At 44.2% G+C, this 6,126-nt stretch overlaps 1 pseudogene across 1 annotated transcript; it reads right to left on the reverse strand.

Annotated features, from left to right (window-relative positions):
* Window positions 1-2,166: 2,166 nt before the first annotated feature.
* On the reverse strand, window positions 2,167-3,319 carry LOC309823973 (heterogeneous nuclear ribonucleoproteins C1/C2-like; annotated as a pseudogene). Its single transcript has one exon. The product of its transcript is annotated as a heterogeneous nuclear ribonucleoproteins C1/C2-like (transcript).
* Window positions 3,320-6,126: the final 2,807 nt, after the last annotated feature.

Here is a 6,126-nt window from a genome sequence, read left to right on the forward strand (position 1 = left end):
CACAGCTAGGGATGGTGAGCAAAGAGCCAGGAGAAACCTGGGTGCCTGATGATCACAGAGCATCTGTGTGAGACCAGACTCCACAGGTCTTTTCCTGGAAGAAAGACATACATTTCTATCCCATTTATAGTGCTACTTTCCAGGTCTCCCATTGCTGCTGAACTAAACGTTAACTGATGGATTGGGATGAAACATTTTTTTCCCCCTTTGGGTTCAAAATTCATCCTCTGATACCAGGTTGAACATCTCTGAATCTAGTCTTGGCAGGTTCCTGGGTCCATAACTCTTCTTTTCCTCCTCTGGGCACAAATCCTGTGAGGTACCTGAAGTGTTTTTGCTCTAAAAGTCTTTTTGTTGAGTTTAGAGGTGAAGAAACTTAGCACAAGATGTCCATGACAGTGATTAGCACAGGGCTTGTCACATAATAACTGCTGAATAAATGTTACTTGAGACTAATTTGAAGAAATCTTCCTGCTTTCAGCTGACACAATTCATCTCTTCCCATTGTAAATGTCCCCCTTTCTTTTGAATCAATGACTTCTCAAAAAGATGCACATTCTTTTACAATTTCATCTCTATAGCTTTACTTCTGGGGAAATATATATATATATATATATATAAAGGTTGTCTAAAGCCACAATGTTCTAGGCTAGGTCTCTTCTAAAACACAGACTCTCTGTTGTCTCAATACAAACATAGACCATATACAACCATAGTTAGAAAATTACTATGATTGCTCTGTTCTGACAGATTGATTCTTAAGTCACATATGATTTTGTGCAAGGGTTGTGCAGCCAAAATTCTGCTGTCTTATTTTCCAGTAATATGACATGGACATCCATGCTGGTTCATGGGAGTTTGCCTCTTCACAGCCTCCTGGTGCCATGTGTGTTTTCATGGAGGCCCAGTGGGAATAGTGATTTCACACAATGGAGAGCACTCTGGCCGCACCTGCAGGCTGGTGGAGGAGCTGTTTGTGGACTATGGGCTACTTGACACTTCCTAAATCATACAGCCCAGGGGCAGGCACACTCAGCCCAGGACAAGGCCTCCCCGCAATTCCAATTAGTAACAACTGGGTACTTTCTGTGCTGGTATTGACTTTCCACAACAATATCTGATTTCAGAAGTGATATTGAAAAGGAAAATGAGCTCGGGAGTGCACTTCAGGCACATAAATCACAGAAATGGAAAGGCTTCAGTCCTCTATTTTTTTTAAAAAAGCATACAACATACGAACACTATTTTTTTTTTTTTTGGCAAAAAGAAAACCTCAGACACTAGAGCCAAAATGAAATCATGACTTCACAAGCACTCCCCACACCCCACCCAAAGGAAATTATGGTTGGAATTTTAGTGTGCATTCTTTGGAGTTTTTCTGTAAGTGTGCATGTGTATGTTTGCGTCTATGCATCCTACATGGTGTCCCACTGCTGCATGGACTGTTCTATGCCTTGTTTTTCTCACCTAGTAACATTCCTTTCCTTGTTGTTACATCCACATCTGCTTTAGTCTTTTACTTGTCCAGATACAATGAACTGTGCTTTGAGGGGGTCTTCAGGATTCATCAGATAGTCAGGGACTCTCCAAGGGGAAGGAAGGGAAAGAAGCAACAGTTGGGGCTTCAGATCCCACAAGTGATATTAACCAGAGAAATTTCAGTTGTACTGTTTTGCATATTGGGCTTCCACAAAATTTTGCTTGGTAATAAGAATTGTGGGGTTGAGTATCCTTTTTAAGCCAGTGATACAGTTGAATGCTCTCATATTATTCTTTCTGAAATGCAGGCTCAGAAAGTTAAAGTGACTTCCCCAGGATCATAGAGAGAGTCCAGGAGAGAGCAGGCTTGAATCCAGGTCCTTAGGCTGTATTTCAGTACCTTTGATGCTCTACCCTCAGGCTCATCCTCTTTTCTTCCAAGATCTGGACACACCAGGCACCCATTAAAAGGAATTATCCTGTTTTGACCCTGAAATGAGGCAGAAGTTTATTTTTTTAAAAAAAAAAACATACATACTTTTTATTGTTAAGTCATAAAGAGGTATCAAAAGCAAAAATTACAGGGTAAGACTTAACGTAACTACTAGGAGCATCAAAGGAAGTGAAAACAGAACTAGGCACAGGGCAATGTGAATTAATGAACATGGGAAGGACAAGGATGGGGACAACAGTGAGCATGTGCTGAAGATACTAAGGGAGAGAATCTGGTGAAAATTTTGATCTTAGACAAGCGCCTAGGTAAAGAAATAATGAGACAAGATTTCTAAACCCCACTATGTGCTTAAGAGTCATCCTCGCCATTGGCGCTGTCTCTGTCATCCTCTCCTTCCTCAGCCTCTTTTTCATCATCCTTGATCAACTTTAGCTGGTCATCCCCCATCTTCATTATCATCACCATCCAGTAGGTCCTCCTCCTCAACAGAGTCATCTGCACCCCCCTCAGACTCCATCTTCACATTAGTCTCATCTTTCTTCAGGGAGCTGCTGCTCTGCTCCTCTTCTGACTTATCATTCTTCATCTCTACTCCTTGTTTGCTCTGTTCCTTTTCGATTTTTTCCAGTAGAGAATCCACTTTTTGTTTTATCTGAGTCAACTCCTTCTTAGTGGCCTGAAGGTCATCTCCTTTCAACTTTTCAGAGTTAGAAGATCCCCACTGTCCACTCTTAGAATTGAAGCCACTTTTGCCCCTTCGTGAGGTGTTTCCTGATACACGCTGGTATTTTGAGGGCACTACAGCCTGAGCAATAAGAGGAGGAGGAGGAACACGTGCTGGGTAACTGTACATCCTGTCCTAATAATCCCGTTGAAAGTCATAGTCCAAGTTAAAAGAGGAGCTGTACATCTCTGCTGCAGATCGTTTCACACCTGCTTTTCCTCGGTTCACTTTTGGCTCTGTGGCCAGATTAATATCTAAAACCTGGCCAGCAATCATTCTGCCATCCTCTCCTGCCACAGCAGCCCGGATATGTCTCTCATTAACATACTGAACGAAGGCAAAACCCTTATGAACAGAGCAACCCACGATTTTGCCATATTTCGAGAAGATTGCCTCCACATCAGATTTCTTGATCACAAGAGTATTGAGATTCCCAATGAATACATGGGAGTTCATGGAACGAGGATCCGTCTTGTTGGTAACATTGCTGGCCATTGTCTTTGATGGTAAGGTGCTTCACAAAGCTGAAAAATGTAGCTGAAGATCAAAAAAAATTTCACAGGAGGGGGAAGGGAGAAGAGATTCGATTCTGAATCTCCTGCTCCCGAGGTCTACGTGGAGAACCCGACTGCTGCTCGAGGTCCGCAACGGGGCCACAACTGCTCAGCCTTCGCCTCTTCACAAAATGGAGGCAGAGGTTTTGTTATAATCAACACATACATCAGCTATCATATGTGTGGCCTACTTAGAGTCACAGGGTCTAGTTAGAGGTGAGGGGCGGAGCCATTATGGAGTGTGCTGTGGCCGAGGACCAAGCCCAGGACCTCCGTCTAGTTAAGAAGGGGGTCCCACTTGCTTATAGCTTACATCCAGACTGCTGTTTCTTTCATTTCATTCATTTAGCACCTGCTTTGTTAAGGGTATTATGTTTTCATAGATATCTTTCTATTAAAATCATAAATTCCTTATGAGATATGGATTATTCTTACTTCAGCAATGCAGAACTTGAAGGCAAGATGACTAGTCAGAGGTGCAGTGAAAGTTGGAACCCACAGTCATCTCTAAGACCAGTCCCCTTTTTGCCCAGCAAAGATCTCCCTCTTGGGCTTGGTCAAAACAGTGCACATCAGGTACGTGTGCGGCTGCCTTCTGCTCCACAGGCCAGTGCACTGCAGGATGAGCATCCCTGGTGTATGCATTAAGAAGGAATTCTGTAATTGGGTGTGGGTGCCAACACCTTGCTTTACTATCACCCTTATCACTGGCCTCCAGGCCATACCAGCTGCTGCACCAGGGCTGCCAAGAAATACCTTTCTTTTCTCTGGCTTCTCTCTTATTTTTTTTTAGAGCCCACTGGGCAGGACTAATATGCAGTAAAACTGATTTGTGTACTTTCCAGTCCTAGCTGAGGACAACAGCCGTGTGCTTTAGTTGGGAGGTACTTAATGAATGATTTATAAGATATTGAAGATAAAACTTGAAAGATACATGGGCAGTGCTGAGGTGCAACATTCTTGAGAAACAGAAAATCTTAAGTGTTGATTGGCTGAGATGATCTAGAGGGCAGCCCAGGGTGGCCATCCAGTCATCCTGACACTGTTCTGGCAGATTCTCTCCCGACATCTGCAGCCCCTGATGCGGGTCTGGGGAAGAGACGGGCTGGGCAGCAGATCTCAAAGGAAACTTCTGCTTCACCTGTGACCAAGGTCTGAGGGCTTTCCTACCCACAACCCTCTTGGGGATGCAACTTGCTTTTCTAGAGCAGAGTACAGTGTGCTGAAGGTGAAATATTTCCTGGGGAATGGCCTCTGCTAGGTAAATTGATCTTGCTATTTCCTAGAGGGGTTCATTTCAACAGTTCAGTGCAGTTTAAAAAAGCCAGCTGGGTGTCTACTATGTTCTGGGCAGAGAGTTAGGTCTAGGAGAGTAGAGATGAGCAATGTTGACAAGATCCCTGAATGCAGAAAACTCACAGCCTTCCCTCTGATATTTTCCAAACAAAACAAAACAAAAAAGCCAGTGTAGTCTAATAGAAAATAGGAATTCAGAACTATCTAGAAAAATTTGTCTGATTACTGACTCCTAACACAGTAAAGAGATCAAGAAATCATTGGTCTGAAAAGTTTTGTTCTTCCCAAATTCACTTTGAATACACATGAACCCTCTTTTTCATTTTTTTTTGGCCTCACCACGCGGCATGTGGGATCTTAGTTCTCCGACCAGGGATCAAAACCGTGCCCCCTGCAGTGGAAGGATGGAGTCTTAACCACTGGACCACCAGGGAAATCCCTACATGATCCCTCCTGACTCATTCACTTAGGGTCCCACCAGGGCCCACCTTACCTTCTAGGCTTACTCTTGGCAGAACTATAAAATAGGTAAGTGGTCCCATGCCTCTTCCCTCTCAGAAGTCCTTGCTTTCTTTTCTACTCTCACATCACCTTCCTCCTCCAAACAAAAAAATTCATCAACTCTGCTCTGTCCGGAGTCCATCTCAAAGCTCCTGGACCTGCACCATTTTCAGGCCTCAGTGGTTTGCATTCAGATTCTCAAGGGCAAAATAGCTTTGAGACTCAGAAGTATGGCTTCCTTGGTGGTAGAATTTCAGTTGGTGGCAGCAACAGATGCTTGGAGAGAAAAAGAGGAGAGGATCCTCTCTGGCTCGTTGAATCGTACTGCATGTCTGGACACCAGTTAGTGTTCTGATAACCTGGCAGAGCCGTCCTATTTTCTGCCCCTCCCAGACCACTGGAGTGGGTTCAGCTCAGGAACCATGAACGTCTGCTTTCAGGATGCAACTCACAGCCTTTTGGGCCTACAGTTCTGGGCCCATCCCAGCCCTTGATTCTGGGAATCCAATCATAAAGGAGAAGTTACCAGCCTTACTTTAAGAAACCTGGCTATTGCAAGTGGAAATCTAAACTTACCCAAAAGGTGAAATGGGGAAAATCTTTGTTTATTATAGAAAAGCAAAGACATCTGACACATTTGCAAGAGTTCAGGAGAGAAGGGCCGTGACTATGTGCCAGGCCACATGTGGGCTCATCTATATGCTCACAACCACTGTACAGGTGAGAATTTTGAGGACCAGGGAGGTTAAATGACTAGATAATTGTAGCTGGCTCATCAGTGTCAGGGTCCAGATTTGTACCCAAGTTGATTGTCATTCAAGCTAAGCCAAGTCAGCCAAACTCTTCTGAATGTTTGGAGTAAGGCATCATCTGTGTGGAGGAAGGTGCTGCCTGGCCCACCTCCTGGGACCACATTGTGGCTTCCTGGCTGCCTGCCTTCACTTCCCACCATGGTGGCCACTTGTTCATTCTGCACAGCTCTGGTCAGTGAAAGAAAGATGCAAGCTAATTAGCCACATTCCTTTTTTATGAAGGGAGAGAGAGACCCAATAATAACCTCATCTTTTTGAATAATGGCCACACTCTGGCCCCTCCACATGCAGCAGTTCCAAGGTCAG

Source organism: Grampus griseus (genome assembly GCF_964374135.1).
Source record: "Grampus griseus genome assembly, chromosome: 6".
NCBI lineage: Eukaryota > Metazoa > Chordata > Mammalia > Artiodactyla > Delphinidae > Grampus > Grampus griseus.